This window comes from Pseudorca crassidens, chromosome 16 (assembly GCF_039906515.1).
Source record: "Pseudorca crassidens isolate mPseCra1 chromosome 16, mPseCra1.hap1, whole genome shotgun sequence".
Taxonomy (NCBI): Eukaryota; Metazoa; Chordata; class Mammalia; order Artiodactyla; family Delphinidae; genus Pseudorca; species Pseudorca crassidens.
The window spans coordinates 83,367,035-83,386,820 of NC_090311.1; positions in this window are offsets into that span (position 1 = coordinate 83,367,035).

Below are 19,786 nucleotides of genomic sequence, written 5' to 3' on the forward strand. Positions count from 1 at the left end.
AAAATACACTTGAAGGAATCAAGAGCAGAATACCTGAGGCAAAAGAGCGGATAAGTGACCTGGAAGACAGAATGGTGGAATTCACTGCTGTGGAACAGAATAAAGAAAAAAGAATGAAAAGAAATGAAGACAGCCTAAGAAACCTCTGGGACAACATTAAACACACCAACATTCACATTAAAAGGGTCCCAGAAGGAGAAGAGAAAGAGAAAGGACATGAGAAAATATTTGAAGAGATTATAGTTGAAAACTTCCCTAACATGGGAAAGGAAATAGCCACCCAAGTCCAGGAAGTGCACAGAGTCCCAGGCAGGATAAACCCAAGGAGAAACATGCCGAGACACATAGTACTCAAATTGACAAAAATTAAAGACAAAGAAAAATTATTAAAAGCAACAAGGGAAGAAGGACAAATAACATACAAGGGAACTCCCATAAGGTTAACAGCTGATTTCTCAGCGGAAACTCTACAAGCCAGAAAGGAGTGGCACGATATATTTACAAGGATGAAAGTGAAGAAACTACTACCAAGATTACTCTACCCAACAAAAATCTCATTCAGATTAGACAGTGAAATCAAAAGCTTTACAGACAAGCAAAAGCTAAGAGAATTCAGCACCACCAAACCAGCTCTACAATAAATGCTAAAGGAAATGCTCTAAGTGGGAAACACAAGAGAAGAAAAGGACCTACACAAACAAACCCAAAACAATTAAGAAAATGGTAATAGGAACATACATACCGATAATTACCTTAAATGTGAATGGATTAAATGCTCCAACCAAAAGACACAGGCTCCTTGAATAGATACAAAAACAAGACCCATATATATGTTGTCTACAAGAGACCCACTTCAGACCTAGGGACACATAGAGACTGAAAGTGAGGGGATGGAAAAAGATATTTCATGCAAATGGAAATCAAAAGAAAGCTGGAGTAGCAATACTCATATCAGATAAAATAGTCTTTAAAATAAAGAATGTTACAAGAGACAAGGAAGGACGCTACATAATGATCAAGGGATCAATCCAAGAAGAAGACATAACAATTATAAATATATGTGCACCCAACATAGGAGCACCTCAATACATAAGGCAAAGGCTAACAGCTATAAAAGAGGAAATTGACAGTAACACAATAATAGTGGGGGTCTTTAACACCTCACTCACACCAATGTACAGATCATCCAGACAGAAAATTAATAAGGAAAAACAAGCTTAAATGACACAGTAGACCAGATAGATTTAATTGATATTTATAGGACATTCCATCCAAAACCAGCCGATTGCACTTTCTCCTCAAATGCACATGGAACTTTCTCCAGGATAGTTCACATCCTGGGTCACAAATAAAGCCTTGGTAAATATAAGAAAATTGAAATCATATCAAGCATCATTTCCAACTACAATGCTATGAGATTAGAAATAAATTACAACGAAAAAAAAGTAAAAAACACAAACATATGGAAGCTAAATAATACGTTACCAAATAACCAAGAGATCACTGAAGAAATCAAAGAGGAAATTAAAAAATACCTACAGACAAATGACAATGAACACACGATGATCCAAAACCTATGGGATGCAGCAAAAGCAGTTCTAAGAGGGAAGTTTATAGCATTACAAGCCTACCTCAAGAAACAAGAAAAATCTCAAATAAACAATCTAACCTTACACCTAAAGGAACTAGAGAAAGAAGAACAAACAAAACCCAAAGTTAGTAGAAGGAAAGAAATCATAAAGATCAGAGCAGAAATAAATGAAATAGAAATAAAGAAAACAATAGCAAAGATCAATAAAACTAAAAGCTGGTTCTTCGAGAATATAAACAAAGTTGATAAACCTTTAACCAGACTCATCAAGAAAAAGAGGGAGGGGACTTCCCTGGTGGTGCAGTGGTTGAGAGTCCACCTGCCGATGCAGGCGACAGGGGTTCGTGTCCCGGTTGGGGAAGATCCCACATGCCGCAAGGCGGCTAGGCCTGTGAGCCATGGCCACTGAGCCTGCACGTCTGGAGCATGCGCATCCAGAGCCTACGTGTCCAGAGCCTGTGCTCCACAACAGGAGAGGCCACAGAGTGAGAGGCCCGCGTACCGCAAAAAAAAAAAAAAGAGGGAGAGGACTCAAATCAATAAAAGTAGAAATGAAAAAGGAGAAGTTACAAAGGACACCACAGAAATACAAAGCATCATAAGAGGGTACTACAAGCAACACTATGCCAGTAAAATGGACAATTTGGAAGAAATGGACAAATTCTTAGAAAGGTATAACCTTACAACACTGAACCAGGAAGAAATAAACAATATGAACAGACCAATCACAAGTAATGAAATTGAAACTGTGATTAAAACTCTTCCAACAAACAAATGTCCAGGACCAGATGGCTTCACAGGTGAATTCTATCAAACATTTAGAGAAGAGCTAACACCCATAATTCTCAAACTCTTCCAAACAATTTCAGAGGAAAGAACACTCCCAAACTCATTCTATGAGGCCACCATCACCCTGATACCAAAACCAGACAAAGACGTCACAAAGAAAGAAAACTACAGGCCAATATCACTGATGAACACAGATGCAAAAATCTTCAACAAAATACTAGCAAACAGAATCCAACAACACATTAAAAGGATCATACAACATGATCAAGTGGGATTTATCACAGGGATGCAAGGATTCTTCAATATACGCAAATCAATCAATGTGATACACCATATTAACAAATTGAAGAAGAAAAACCATATGATCATCTCAATAGATGCAGAAAAAGCTTTTGACAAAATCAGCATCCATTTATGACAAAACTCTCCAGAAAGTGGGCATGGAGGGAACCTACCTCAACATAATAAAGGCTATATATGACAAACCCACAGCAAACATCATTCTCAATGGTGAAAAACTGAAAGCATTTCCTCTAAGATCAGGAACAAGACAAGAATATCCACTCTTGCCACTATTATTCAACATAGTTTTGGAAGTCCTAGCCGTGGTAATCAGAGAAGAAAAAGATATAAAAGGAATACAAATTGAAAAAAAGAAGTAAAACTGTCACTGTTTGCAGATGACCTGATACTATACATAGAGAATCCTAAAGATGTCACCAGAAAACTACTAGAGCTAATCTATGAATTTGGTAAAGTGGCAGGATACAAAATTAATGCACAGAAATATCTTGCATTCTTATACACTAACAATGAAAGATCAGAAAGAGAAATTAAGGAAACAATCCCATTCACCATTACAACAAAAAGAATTAAATACTTAGGAATAAACCTACCTAAGGAGGTAAAAGACATGTACTCAGAAAACTATGAGACACTGATGAAAGAAATCAAAGATGACACAAACAGGTGGAGAGATATACGATGTTCTTGGATTGGAAGAATCAATACTGTGAAAATGACTCTACTACCCAAAGCAATCTACAGATTCAATGCAATCCCTATCAAATTACCAATGGCATTTTTCACAGAACTAGAACAAAAAATCTTTAAATTCATATAGAGACACAAAAGACCCCAAATAGCCAATGCAATCTTGAGAAAATAAAACGGAGCTGGAGGAATCAGACTCCCTGACTCACACTATACTACAAAGATACAGTAATCAAAACAATATGGTACTGGTACAAAAACTGAAATATAGGTCAATGGAATAAGATAGAAAGCCCAGAGATAAATCCACACACCTATGGTTAACTAATCTATGACAAACGGGGCAAGGATATACAATGGAGAAAAGACAGTCTCTTCAATAAGTGGTGCTGGAAAAACTGGACAGCTACATGTAAAAGAATGAAATTAGAACACTCCCTAACACCAAACACAAAAATAAACTCAAAATGGATTAAAGACCTAAATGTAAGACAGGACACTATAAAACTCTTAGAGGAAAACATAGGAAGAACACTGTTTGACATAAATCGCAGCAAGATCCTTTTTGACCCACCTCCTAGAGTCATGGAAATAAAAACAAAATAAACAAATGGGACCTAATGAAACTTAAAAGCTTTTGCACAGCAAAGGAAACTATAAACAAGACAAAAAGACAACCCTCAGAATGGGAGAAAATCTTTGCAAGTGAATCAACAGACAAAGGATTAACCTCCAAAATATATAAATAGCGCATGCAGCTCAATATTAAAAAAACAAACAACCCATCAAAAAATGGACAGAAGACCTAAACAGACATTTCTCCAAAGAAGACATACAGATGGCCAAGAAGCACATGAAAAGCTGCTCAACATCACTAATTATTAGAGAAATGCAAATCAAAACCACAATGAGGTATCACCTCACACCAGTTAGAATGGGCATCATCAGAATATCTACAAACAGCAAATGCTAGACATGGTGTGGAGAAAAGGGAACCCTCTTGCACTGTTGGTGGGAATGTAAATTGATACAGCCACTATGGAGAACAGTATTGAGTTTCCTTACAAAACTACAAATAGAACTACCATATGACCCAGCAATCCCACTACTGGGCATATACCCTGAGAAAACCATAATTCAAAAAGAGTCATGTACCAAAATGTTCATTGCAGCTCTATTTACAATAGCCTGGAGATGGAAACAACCTAAGTGTCCATCATCAGATGAATGGATAAAGAAGATGTGGCACATATATACAATGGAATATTACTCAGCCATAAAAAGAAACAAAATTGAGGTATTTGTAATGAGGTGGATGGACCTAGAGTCTGTCATACAGAGTGAAGTAAGTCAGAAAGAGAAAGACAAATACCGTATGCTAACACATCATATGGAATTTAAGAAAAAAAAATGTCATGAAGAACCTAGGGGTAAGACAGGAATAAAGACACAGACCTACTAGAGAATGGACTTGAGGATATGGAGAGGGTGAAGGGTAAGCTGTGACAAAGCGAGAGAGAGGCATGAACATATATACACTACCAAACGTAAGGTAGATAGCTAGTGGGAAGCAGCCGCATAGCACAGGGAGATCAGCTCGGTGCTTTGTGACCACCTAGAGGGGTGGGATAGGGCGGGTGGGAGGGAGGGAGATGCAAGAGGGAGGGTATATGGGAACGTGTGTATATGTATGGCTGATTCACTTTGTTATAGAGTGGAAACTAACACACCATTGTGAAGCAATTATACCCCAATAAAGATGTAAAAAAAAAAAAAAAAGAAGATGTGGTACATATATACAATGGAAGATTACTCATCCATAAAAAGGAACAAAATTGGGTCATTTGTAGAGACGTGGATGGACCTAGAGACTGTCATACAGAGTGAAGTAAGTCAGAAAGAGAAAAACAAATATCGTATATTAATGCATATACATGGAATCTAGAGAAATGGTACAGATGAACCAGTTTGCAAGGCAGAAATAGAAACACAGATGTAGAGCACAAACATATGGACACCAAGAGGAGCAAGCAGGGGTGGGTGGCGGCGGTGGTAGTGGTGGGATGAAATGGGAGACTGGGATTGACATATATATACTAATATGTATAAAATAGATAACTAAGAAGAACCTGCTGTATAAAATAAATAAATTAAATTAAAGAAAACTATTCTTACCTTAAAAAAATAATAATAAATAAATAAAAAGTAAATGGAGAGGTAAACTGTGTTCATGGATTGGAAGAATCAACATAGTAAAGATGCCTGTTCCCAAATTGATATACAGATTTATCATAAGTCCTATTAAAATCCCAGCAAGATTTTTTAAGTATAGACAAGGTTATTGTAAGCTTCATATGAAAAGGCATACAAACTTGAATAGCTAACACAATTTTGAAAAAGAAGAATAAAGTTGGAGGAGTAATTCTACCCAACTTCAAGAATTACACGGACTTCCCTGGTGATCCAGTGGTAAAGAATCCACTTTGGATTCTTTACCACAATGTAGGGGGCGTGGGGTTGATCCCTCTTCAGGGAAATAAGATCCCACATGCCTCGGGACAAGTAAGCCCACACGCCACAACTACTGAGCTCGCATGCCTCAACTAGAGAGGCTTTGTACCACAAACTACAGAGTGCACGGGCCCTGGAGCCTGTGCACCACAACTAGAGAAGAGAAAACCTGCATGCCACAGCTAGAGAGAAACCCGTGCCCCACAACCAAGAGCCCACACTGCAATGAAAGATCCCACGTGCCTCAACGAAGATCCCGTGTGCTGCAACTAAGACCTGATGTAGCCAAAAATAAATTAAATAAATAAATAAATAAATGATTTTTTAAAAGAAAATTACAATATAGCTACAGTAACCAGGCCTCTGTGGTATTGGCAGAATAGACTTATAAGCCAATGGGACAGGACAGAGAACCAGAAATAGACCCAGACAAATATCCCCAAATGAGCTTTGAAAAAGGTGCAAAAGGAATTCAATGAGGAAAGACACCATATTCAACAATGCATGCTTAGAGCATTTGGACTATAAGCATAAAAATGAACCTTAACCTAAGTCTCACAGCTCATACAAAAATTAACACAGACTTACATGTAAAGCATAAAATGATAAAACTTTTAAAAAGAAATTGAAAAATCCTCAGGACCTAGGGCCAGGCAAAGATGTCTCAGACTCAACTCTAAAAGCATGATCCATAAAAGGAAAAGTTGATAATTTTTTAAAATTTTTCATCAAAATTGAAAACTTTTGCTCTGTGAAAGATCTTGTTATGAGGATAAAGAGATGAGCTACAGCTCGGGAGAAAATATTTGCAAACCACGCATCTGTCGAACAGCCCATATCTAGAGTATATAAAGAGCTCTCAAACTAAACAATTAAAATAAAATAAAAAATAAACAATTCTATTAGAAAGTGGTCAAAAAATATGAAGACATCTTTCACCAGAGGATACATAGATGGCAAATAAGCACATGAAAAGATCTTCAACATCCTTCGCAACTGGAGAAGTACAAATCAAAACAATGTGCAATCATTCCCACATTCCCAGTGTGCTAGTGACGTTGTGAAAAATAGTGATAACACCAAGTGATGGTGAGGGTGTGGGGAAACTGAGTCGCTCATCATTGCTGGCAAGAATGTAAAATGGCACAGCTACTCTGAAAAACAGTTGGACACTTCTCAACATCCCGGTGAGAAAAGAGTTGTCATTGGATATTGTGTGAATGGATAGGTTAGGTTATGCCGCAGTGACAAAAAAACAGAAATGTCAGTGACCTAAACAACAAAGTAGGCTTCGTTCAAGGGAGCGAGTCAGGCACAGCGGCTGACAGAGGCCCTGTGTCAGCCCACGCTTTCCAGTCACCACGGCAAGACGCTGAGGGCTCCACAAACTACACGGACTCTGAAAGCCTCTGCCCTGAAGTGGCCCGAGTCACTGCCGCTCACATTTTTTGGGCCAAACAAGGATGTATCCAACTACTTCAGGGAGGGGCAGAGGAAATTTGGGGTCAGAATTCAGGTCACCATGGTGTCATCGGGCACAATTGTCTCAGCTACAAAGGAGGGGAACCGGGCTTGAAGCCGTGACCACGTCAGGCCCTCAGAGCTGAATCCTGGACTGCCCTGTCCTTGAGACCCATCTTCCCACAGGGAGGGTCTCCAAGATCAGGTGTTTGAGTCCAAAGAAAGAATGCTAACAGTCCGTTGCAAAGGGCTGCAGAACGGCTCAGCTGATATCCGACTTTGAAACAAATTTGTCTTGACCAGGAAATGAAAGGACGTTGGGAAGATTCTTTTGCTTAATACCTGTCAGATATTTCTGAGTTTTGGGCTCCCTGCTTTAGAAAACAACCAATAAATTAGAGTGTGCCAAGGAGATGGGCGTCTTCTCTGACCAGCATCTTCCAAGATCGTCTGCATTCAAACGCAGCAAAAGGCTTTAATTCTTTCTGCAAAACAGCTCTCCTAGCACCACATGCAAGGAGACACTTAGAAAGCACTTTCTGATGAACTCAGTGATGAGAAAAAGGTACGGTGGAGGGTGTGACCGTACTGCTGCCCAAGAAGACTAGCAATTCCCTAAACAACTGAATCCAGGAAACTAGAAGGCTGTTTCAGCTTTTGGTCAGATACTCAATATAGCAACCCTGGGGACTGTTCTCCCCCTGGAAGGGTGCTGGCCCTGCCTGTAGCTGTTGCTCAAGAAGCAGCCCCTCTGTAGCCCCTCCTCCCTGCGTGGCCCCTCCCACTCTGGGGGCCACGGCTGAGAGGTCCAGGTGGGCACCACCCACCACAGCAATTCTTCAGGCCAGGCTTTAATCAGAAAAGAGGAGCTGGTTCCATCCCATCACTTGTCTCAGGAATCTGAATTAAGAAATGCTTAGGGAAAGAAGAAATTAGCAGAGGAAAGAAAAACAAAAAGCTTAAGGATGATGGAAGAGCTGGGGCAGCCAGAGTGGGCCATGAGCAAGCCAACGTTACTGGAGAATAAAATTCAGACAGAGCAGAGGAAGCAGGGGGGCGGAGTGGGCAGAGTGGAGCAGATGGGCCGGGAGGAGCGGGGGTGTGAGAGGGGCGCCTGGACCCTGGAGTTAGCGGGGAGCAAGCAGGTGGTGGGGCGGCCAGAGCAGCCTCACCGCCGGCCCACAGCCCCGGGCCCTCCTTCCACCTCTGCTGCTTTCTCATCACATCTTCCTAAGCAAAGGCAGTTCTCACCTAAGAGGAATCTGATGACAGCTGTGCACGTGCCTCTTTCTTACTCTGCTGCAAATTAAAGCACAGCCTACACTATGCCTCAGAGACCATCAAAAGGATCTGAAATCTGCTCTGCCCACCGCCAAAGGGAACAAAAATCGATAGCCAGGGTCAATTCAGCCTGATCCCAGAGCCCACAGCCCCTTCTGATGAAGAGTGACGCCTGCTGTGATACACGGGAAGGTCTTAGTCACGTGCGCTGTGTCAGCAGACCACTGAGGCCTCGCGGGTCTCAGCTCTCTCCCCCAGTGAGGCCCATGACCTCCGCACCACACACACCAGCCAGGACAACGCAAGCCTGCCTGCAGCTCCACCAGGGGCACAACCCCCCTAGGCCTCCATGTTTAATAGAAGCAGCTCACCTCTGACCCCTTCTTCCCGTGGGGCTGCATGTTCAGAATGCAGTTGAAGAAACTCTCCCGTTGCTGAGAATGTTTGCAAACTATTCACCGTCCATCCCATCCACAGCAAAACACCTGTTATTCCACGAGCAGCTGTGTCTGCAACACTTAGCAGACCCTGTGACTTCAAGTCAAAATTTATACCCAGGGGATCTACTCCCAGAGCTGCAGAGCAGGGAGAGGGATTTCCCCTGGCCTCAGGGATGCACACCCAGGTCAACGGCAGCCGTGCCCTGCATGGTACTTCTGCTGAGAGGAGGGCCCAGCCCAGGACTGGAGGTGGGGCTGCTAAGTTGGATTGGGCTGGTCTCACTCCAGAGACTGAGAGTTGGTTGTCTCTCCATGTGTATTGTCTTCTTCGACAGCAGAATCCCATTATTGCAGCTCAGCACATGCCACCCGGAATGAAAGCCATTTCCCAGCCCCCTTGCAGCCACATGTGGCCACATGACCAACGTCCAGACAATGAGACGGAAGCAGAAGTGCTGTCTGGGACTCTCGGGGAAGCTTTTTCGGCAGGGGACAGTGTCAGCAGCCATCGTATGTTATGAAGTGCCAGGCTAGAAGGGGGCCTGGGTCCCTGGTGACCTTGGGGCCACCATATCAGCCAGGACGGTACATCTAGATTCTCTCTGTGAGAGAAACATAAGCTGTTGTCTTGTTTAAACCGCTGTTAGTTTGATGCAACGTGGCGAATAATTGGTACCCTGAAGTGGCATAGTACAAGAGGCAGAGCCTAAAACGTGAAGTGTCATTAATGTAACATTATCAGATGGCAGGGGACAAGGGCTCAGACTCTAAGATGAGAAGCGGGTGAGCCTTGCTATGCAGTGACAAAACATTTGGTAAAACTGTCACCTATTGTCCCTTGGATGAGAGACCAGAAACTGAGATCTGGGTACAGAGACTTGGTGGGGAGAGTCCGGATGTTGGCAGGTGGTGACTGCAATGGCTTTGTAACGGTCCGCTTACCCAGGCCGGACTGCATCCCAGGACGCCCTTCCCTGCAGGTGCCCATTAGCTGGGCCACACGAGAGCTTCCCGGGAGACTCGGAGGCCGGCAGGAGCAGCAGACTTTGTGCGGCTCCCCCTACCACACTCAGCATCACTTGACCTGCCGGCTCCCCTCTTTGGTGGGAAGCAGCAGTGGACCTGTCACCGCCCTGCATCGCCACAGCCTCCTTCAGATGTGTGTCCCTGGCTGCACAGGTGTGCGGCCCACGCAGGATCCCACTTCCAAAAACCCTGCCCTCGATGAACGCTCTGCTGTCACCTTCTTGACATTCGGAATTTTGGAACAAGGGGCTTTGCATTTTCACTTTGCACTGGGTCCAGAATTTTAGGTAGGCAGCCCTGCCTAGTAGTTCCACATCTCCATGAACAAAGTCCTGAGAGAGAGAGAGAGAGAGAGAGAGAGAGAGAGCTTGAGCTCAGCACAGAGTGATCCAGCCCAAGGCAGAGAAAGAAAGGAGACAGCAGAGCTGAGAAAGGGATTGTGTGCCCACGGCCCCTGCTTTTGCACCCCCAGCAGAGCTAGAAAACTGCCGTTTAGAGAAAACTTGGTGATCTCCACATAAAGGCAGTAAGCCTGCTGGCAAGGAGATTAACCTTCACGACAAAGCCCATCGTTTAGATGGCCTCAGACAGAGGTGCTAAGCTGGAGACAAAACAAACAGTAAAAGACAAGAGTCTTCAGGCTTAAAACCGACGTACAGACAAGATCCTTAGTTGATTTAAAAAAATGTTTTATTTTATATTGGAGTATAGTTGCTTTACAATGTTGTGTTAGTTTCAGGTGTACAGCCAAGTGATTTAGTTACACATATTCATATATCTATTCTTTTCCATTGTAGGTTATTACAGAGTGCTGAGTAGAGTTCCCTGTGCTGTACAGTAGGTCCTTGCTGATTACTTATTTTATATAGAGTCGTGTGTATCCGTTAATCCCAACCTCCTAACTTATCCCTCCCCCCCTTTCCCCTTTGGTGACCATAAGTTTGTTTTCTAAGTCCGTGAGTCTGTTTCTGTTTTGTAAGTAAGTTCGTTTGTATCCTATTTTTTTAAGATCCACACATAAGTGATATCATATGATATTTGTCTTTCTTGGTCTGACTTACTTCTCGTAGTATGGTGACCCTTAGTTGGTTGTTCACACATAGAACTAGCTGAAAGAAGATAAACTAAAAGCCTACCAAGTTTTTCAGAGAAATATCATTGTAAAGAAATCCTAACCTGGCCGGCAACCGCCTGCAGGTTAAAACCCAAAAGCAGAGCTTTGGGCCACGGAGGCAAAGGGACAACGAAGAGCCCCCAGAGGACAAAGTGGGTGCGAAAGCAGAAGTAGAGCTGCCCGAGGGGCTGAGGCAGGAAGCCTGGTGCCCTGCCCAACAACCAACTTCAGACGCAAACTAGCTGCTGGCCTGCCGTGTGTTCCCCACTCCCCCCTTTTCTGAATACACATTTATGTTTTCCTGTTCCTTCTCCACCATTGTTGGTTTGACAAGGGCAGACACCTGTCTTTTCGTTTGTAGGCAACATTTCAAGCTGACAGAACAGACTGCACCGCAATCAGAGTCCCAGGGGAAGGAGCTTACGGGTCTTCAGGGCTGCATACCTCCCAGAGACCCATGCACACTGCGAACGAGGAGAGGCCCGTGGGCATTCCGTTAGCCCTCCAACCTCCTCTTCCTTGTTAGCAACGAAATCCCACTGCCTGTTTAGCATACTGGGCCCAGAATACAAGATCACCTTTGTCAACTTTCTAGTGGGGAGGTGTGGCCACAGGACTGACGTTCTGGGCAGCGATGTGTAAGAAGAAGGGCTGTGCGGGGACTGTGGTGTCCAGTGCTCAAGCAGCTACTTTGCACCATGAGGACACATGCTAGGTTGGAGGAACAGCAAAGCAGAAGGAGGTGTGGGGACCTGGGAGCTGTGGAACCACCTCAGTAGACCTGGACAGCTGAACTCTTGACTCTTTTGTATGAGAGAAGGCTGCCTACCTGTTCAAATGACTGTTAGCTCTTTCCCAGCAGCCTGGGCTAATCCTAGCTAATATGATCCCAGTGGCCCGGAATTCTAGCTGTTCACCAGAACCCAAGCTTTCCTTGTCTAGCACATAGCCAGAATCCACCTCCCTTGCAATTAGAGATGTTTGTGGGTGATGAATTCTAGCCAGTGGGAATCTGGGTGGCTTTTAGGACACAGCAGTGGCTCTCCATTTCCTTGGTCCTCTCCCCCAGCTGAATATAGACAATGATCATGCCCTAGATGGTGATGGAACCACGAGCTAAAAGGAGCCAGGATCCCTGAATCACTGTAGGAGCAGAACATCCTGACAACCAAAACCACCGCTAGGCCTAATTATGTGAAGGAGAAATAAACCTCTAGTGGGCTGGATCTGTTGTGCATTTGGAATCTATTTGTTAAGGGGGTCTAGCCTACCCTATATAGGCCCACAGGGAGCAGGCTAAGATGCTAAGGTAGGGTGCCCTGGGCCCCAGGTGTGGGAACTTGCATTTTGAGCTCTAGTTCAAGCAGAGGAATTGGAAGAGGAGCTCTAATCAGGAAACATGACCCCAAGTCCTGTCCTGCAGACAGAGAATTTGCCCAGGTTGGGGGGAAGTTCCATTCGAATGGACTTTTAGGTAAGTATGAGTCCCTTGTTGGATTGGAAATGAATAAACAGCCTCAGGGACTGTGTTTTGGGGGTTAAGCTAGAATAAACCTGTACCTACAGGCGGGGCCGCATTTGAGCGCTAAGCATGGCCAATAAACAAATCAATATGGAAACCAGTCTACACACAACTTTTCCATTTAGAAACTTTTATGTCAGAAACAAAAGCATTGTGTAGTGGTTAAGTTCAAAGTAGCTGCCTCCGTTCCAATTCTGACCCTGTGACTCACCAGCAGGCGAGAAACCTCAGCCACACCACTTCAGTCCTCTGAGCTTCGGTTTCCTCATCTGTAAAATGGGGGTTATTACAGTACCTTCCTCAGACAGCTATGGGTTAAAGGAAGTAATGCAGGTAAAGCGCTAGCAGGAGTGAGGCACGTGGTAAGAACGCAAAAGCTGTTGTGTGTTAGTATCAGCAGAAACGCATCGACTCCACTGCCACTGTTGGGTGGCATTAACGTTGCTTGTGTCCTCTCATTTTGGACAAAGAGACCTACAGACAGCCTTTGAGACCCAACCTTTAGTAAGTAGAGTAGCTTCTGGAATCTAGTTTACACTTGTTTACACAACAGTATTTCAGATAAATCTGCATGTTATTGGATTATAAAATGCAAGTCCTTTAAAAACCAGAGTGGGGACTTCCCTGGTGGTCCAGTGGTTAAGACTTCACCTTCCGGCGCAGGGGGTGCGGGTTCGATCCCTGGACGGGGAGCTAAGAGCCCACATGCCTCGGGGCCAAAAAACCAAAACATAAAATAAAAGAAGCAATATTGTAACAAATTCAATAAAGACTTTAAAAATGGTCCACATCAAAAAATCTTAAAAAAAAAAAACCCAAAGTGAATTTATGATCACTTGGCATTACATTATTTCCTCAATTAATATTCATTCACTTATTCGACAGCTGTTTGTGAAGGCCTCATTTGGTGCCAGGCTCTGGGCTGGGCTCTGGGGACACAACGGAGAACAAGCCGGCAGGGCTCTTACCCTCCCAGAACTTGCGTTCTAGTGGGAGGCCCCAAAGGGCCACTGCCACTGTCATGACAGGTTCCTGGACCATGTGTAGCAGTCCTGATGTTCAGAAAGTCAGGACTTTTTTATAGAAACTTTTTTCCCACCCCCTCGACTCTATCTTCCCATCAGACACTGACCAGTAATGGCCACTTGGTTCCTCAGACCATCTTTAATATCACTTTGTTTGCCTGAATCTAGAGTTGGATGCTTCCTCCAAGGTCCTCACCTGTCCTGGTATGAGGGAAACTTACCCCTCAGAATCTGCAGCTCACCCTGCCCTACTGACGCTTGCTCCGTTGGACATACCTCTTCTTCTGAAAAACAAGAACTTGAGATTGTCTGCAGACCTGTGGGATCTACAATTGTTTCTTTTTCCACACTCTCCTCCTTCCAGACAGGCAGGCTCCCGAGGGTGTCTACACATCCTGAGGTCACGTCCATTGCAGGGCCAAGTACTCAGTGAACTGGAGGAAACCACGTGGAAGAAGACGTATGACATAGAAAACGGTTTTCCAGATGTCAGAGCCAGGCAAAGCGGGAGCCAGCTATAGGGTGACATCGTGCCTTGAGGAATCAGACCATGTCACCAATTCAGCCAAGAGGTGATGATGACGATGCCAGTGTCAGAGGAACTGACATAGAGATTGTCACTTCGGGACCTCTACCTAAGGGGGAGGGAGTTCCGCACAGAGCCAGTCTGCAAAGTACAATTGACAGAATCTAAAGGGTCAATGGCGCTTTGCACTGGAGAAACATACAAAGCACTGACCCCCATAGGCCACCAGTTAACTGCCCATCCTTAAGGTAAAGCTTTCCTGTTTGTTAGGTCATCTTCACCCATGTTGATCCTGCTGTTCCTGGAGCTCTTGGCACCTCCCCTTTCCAACTGTAGGGTCAGAGCTACTAATTGCCTCCTACTGTGATGGTTGGTGTGTGTGTGTGTGTGTGTGTGTGTGTGTGCGCGCGCGCGTGCGAGAGAGACATGGACAAACATCCACCGAATCTGTCTACTGACCCTGAATCATTAAATGACTCCACATCTTCAAGGAGCTGCTGATTCATTTCTGGATCCCCCTACTGAGCACAGTGCTGGGTACCATGTAGCTGCCCAGTCAAGGCCGAGCCCAGGGTGGCTCTCCATCAGATCTACCAACTCTTCCTCCTCTGCAGATGGGGTGTGGCCACTTGTGGGGTCTGCCCCACCTCATCAGCAGGGTTCAGGCTGTCCAGACCAAGGGTCCGAGGACCTCCTCTCCCAGCTAGCTGGGTATGGCCAGGACTCGCAGCAGAGGCTCCCAGCCTCTGGAAAACTGCAGTGCCATAAAGCAATCGCACTTTTTGTAATTCAGATATTACAGTTGTGCCTACATTTAAATTACTGTGCTGTAACCGACTTGCATGGTCTCGTTGTGACTTAAAGCCTACAGACTTCAACTAATTAAAAAGACACTCTGGTGAGCTGAGGGAGGAAGCCTCGTCACATGGCTCACATGTGCGTGGCAGGATCAAATCTACACTTTCTCAGCGATGCACATGGACACTCCAAGAGTCTGTGCTGTCCCAGAGTCCAGAGGGGTAATTACCAGGCATTTTAGATCACTACTGGGCAGTTATATGTGAGGAAACTGAAGGTCTTTTCCTTAATTACCAAGCGTGTCCTCATCTACTCTGTATAGTCCCAGCACAGTGCACACCCGGTGCCACGCAGAATGGGGTGACCTGATGAGGTAGGAGATAGATGGGCCCCGGGTTGAGCAGCTACAACCCTTCTGCTGATGCTTCGACATAAGGTACCAGCAGGAGCATTGGGCCCTGACTGGGTGGAAGGCGAAGCTACCACAACCTCCTCATTCTTGTGGTCAAAGGGATTTCCCAGCCTGACATGTGCACAGAGAAGGTCCTCAGTCTGGGGAGGGGCCAAAGGAGTGAGGGGGCACCAGCCCATAATACACCCAGCCAACCCCCCAGAAACCTTCACGCTGGAATCCATCTTGGCTGAGAGATGCGTGCACCCACCAGGAAGGACACTGAGTCAGACCAGATTACAGGCACAAACAAGATGATTGGCCAGAGACAACCTGGAAGACCACCCCCATATAAGTGACCTAACCCACCCCTATTGGATACAACTCACTCCAAGTTCACCCTTGTGCTCTTCCACAGGTACTTTACTTCCAATAAACGTTTTACCTGCTTCACAATCTCGGTCTCTTTGCTGAATTCTTTCTTCAAAGAAGACAAGGACCGAGGTCCTGCTTCCAGCCATTCTACCGCCAAAGTCACTAAGACATGGGCCTTTGTCTCTAGGGCCTCCTAGACTAGCTCAAGAGACCAAATACGTACAGATACAATGATGTAAGTACTGAATTGCATGGAAATGACGGTAAATGTAGTAAAAGCTGAAAACAGAGCAAAAATAATGTTTCATGGAGAGATGTGAGAGGAAGGTGTTTGCCCACTTCACACCATTCTTCGTGGCAGAGATATCATTCCAACTCACAGCTCTTTGCAAATGGGAAATAGAAATTAATATCAAACAAACCACCACACAGCATGGATTCAGTGGTAGGTCTTCCGGCTCTAAGATCTCTGTCCTTTCCAATATATCAATTTCGTAGATGTTAGAAATTTAAATACTTGCTCTTCATTCTGTGTGGGAGGGGAAGAAAGTTTCAGCCTTCTTTGGCAGTATAGTTAGACTCATGGAACCCACATTTATTGGCCAAAAGGGTGGGCAAAGCTGGATTTGCTAACCTGTGTTAAGCAGTGTCTTTGCCCGCAGCGCACGTTGCAGCCCCTGCTGCTTCATCTCCTTCACCCCTGGGGGTGTCCTGGGGAAGCAGCCGCTTTACAACTCTAGACCTTCTCCGCAGTTTTCTTCTCCCTAAAGGAAACTTCCATGGGCTGGGTCCAGCAGTATGGGTTTCATCTTGTGTGTTCCACTTAGCCAACCACTGTATTCCTGTTTGCTCCCATTTCCTGCTGCTGCTCTGTCCCCTGGTTACCCAAAGACATCTAGATGACCAGTGTCAGGGGCTGTGCACTCAGCGCTGGATTGGGAACATGTGGGGAAGTTGGTCGATCCCTCTGGATCTTGCTGGAAATGCTTTCGGAATCTATGGTTGCAGGCCCTGTTTTTCCCCAGTGTTTTTCACCTTGCGACAGCTAAAATTTTTCCTTGCATCCAGGGGTTAAATAGAGACTCTAATTAAAACTGTTCTCACTATACAGTCAGACTTTCAACTGATTAACTTTTACAGAAGCTTATATCCAAGGGACAATTCAAGATGTCGTATTGGCATCGGCTCCGTGTCGGAGGCTGTCTCGTTTTCCCTTATGTGTGAAATAAAAATTTTACACTACATGTTCGGAAGGGCAAAAAATAAGTTACCCATAATAGGAAATTAAGAGGAATTGCCATGGAATTACCATCATAAATTCGATAGAGGCCATCAGGAAAATATGACGGGAAGGGCTGCTCTAGAAAGACTTCTTTGTCTGACTGCACTTATTTTTCATGAGTTTTTACTATTCAGTAGCTTTAGATTCAATCTGTCATAGATGGCCAGGGTCTTTCCCAGGGAAGAAGAGGGGGAGGCTCCCCACTCTTCCTGAAACCATGAAGGGACTTGTAGAGGAATGTTTCAAGAAACCAAGAAAGCATTTGCCTTCGCGGACCTGCATGAACCTCCCAATAAGCCCAGATGAAATTTGAAAACTTAACAAAAACTTACAGGAAGGCTGTTAATACACACACTTTTGTTAGACCCCCACCACGAGGTGTTCTGGGTACTTTAGACTTCTAGATTATTCCAGGTATTTTAGATGTTAAACACCACCAGCAAAGTGTTAAACCAGGATCTGAAAAAATCCTGCCAAGCCAAATAGCTGTCCCTGAGTAAACCGTGCTCCCCTCGGCAACCGCAGCCTTGTGTCTCAAAGCCTGGAGAGGCAGACAGTGGGGGTCTTCTCTCGCTGGCTTGGCTGGATTCCTCTTCTGTTTTCCTGTCTCTGAAAAATTCTGTCCTGCTTGGGAGTCGTGGCCACTGGGACTGGGTATCCTGTACTCAGGGAGGCTCTTCCCCTCATCTTATAGAAGAGCTACTGTTCCCAGGTCAGAAGGACTGAAAGCAGAAGGCTAAAGATGGGAAACCAGGTTATCAGAGCATGACAACTCTTCCTCCTTTGATGGAAGCTGTCTAAATTACTGAGCTCATGGGAGCGGTTGTTCTCAAGTGACCTAACACCCTGATTTTCAAGATTTAAAAAAAAAATTTTATAGGGCCTTGTACCTGGTGGTATTGGGACAAAAATGATAATGTTGCCACTGCCTTTTTTTTTAACCAATTTTTAAAATTGAAGTACTTCAATTATATGATTATAATAGCTGCTGTCTTTCTTTTCCTTATCTTTTTTTCCCATTAAAAACATAATAGATGCTTAATAAATATTTAATAGTAAATATTTATTGAATGAATGAATGAATGGTTAAGTCTGTTACTCCTTCTGTCATTCAGGACCCAACTCAAGGGCGGGTTTGAAATTTATGTATATGGAACATTAAAACCTCCCAGAACTTATCCCAAAATTGCAGAATGAACCACTTCTAAGCCAGGCTGGGAAGCCTGTCATGGGTGTAGTTGGGACCATCTCGCGGCCCTCCTGCTTCCTAAGCCCAGTATTTCCACTCTTTTGCTCTGTCTAGTGTCATCAGGTAATTCTCCCAGGCTTAACCCACACATGAGATGCCCACACACCACAATGAGGCGTAGCCCCTGCTCGCCACAACTAGAGAAAACCCGCGCACAGCAGCGAAGACCCAATGCAGCCAAAAGTAAATAAATAAGTAAATAAATTTATTTAAAAAAAATAATTTCCTCAATTTTACATTTGTATTTCCTTTCAACCATGCCAAAAATCTCAATTCTCAACACCACTAGCACAATTACTTTTCCTATAATAATACACACAAAAGTCTCCAAATAACAATATCAACACTACTATCAACAATATGATGACTGGAGACTGTTTCACACCTTGGGGGTTTTCTTGTTTGGTTGAGTGGTTTGGTTTGTTTTGGTTTACATGCTAAGGGTGTATTCCTAACAACGGATATACAGTTAAATGATTCTGTTTTAAACTCAATTAGAATAATTCTAAAAAAGAACTATGTCCCACCTAGGAACGGGTTCATTTGTTTTATTTTACTTCCAATGTTCAGTGACTGCTTTTAAAAATTTATTTAGCTTTGTTTTAGAATTCTCCATAGTATTTACATGATTCTGAAGTTAAATATAACAAATAATGTATATTCAGGTTAAGTCTAATTTCTGTCTATGCTCCTTCTACACTATTGCCTCCCTCCCCTATAGATAATCATTTTTTAATGCTTTATCCTTCCATCTTTTTAAAAGTATAAGCAAGTATTATATTTTTTGTATTTCTCATTTTTTTTTTTTGGTTGAATAGCCTTCTGCACATGTCCACAAGAAAGATACACTAGGCAGTGTTTCCAAACATTTGACCATGAAACACTTTTCCTACGGAGCATCCTGAAGGGTGAATATTGGGCAAAACACATTTGGAAAATGCTGCTATAATTCATAGAAGAAAAATAATCTACGGATTCTCAATAAGTTTACATTAGGTGAAACAGTTTTTTTCTCCACAAAGTGAAGGGTTCTCTTTGTTGTTTATTTAATCAAATCGCCTCCTAAATTCATCCATCCTCTCCAAGAGTAAGATTTCTGCGACTCTTCCGAGCCCACCCACCACGGAACTGTGATGGACAGTTTGCAACTGTGGTTGCAAACTCCTGCAACACTGGAGTCTCTTGACTCCCCACACAGCAGGTCTGTCCTTTCTTTAGTGCCCGTCCCCTCTGAACAGGGTCACTTCCCGGCTCCGTGAGCTGTCTTCAATCGCCAAAGATCATAAACTAGGCCACGAAGACATTTCCCTGTTGTTTTACCTCTGTTCTCACCATCCTAGTGTCATTAATTAACATGAAAGTCCAATGCTCTCTCCTTGCTCATGGGTCCAAGTGCACACCCCGCTCTGAAG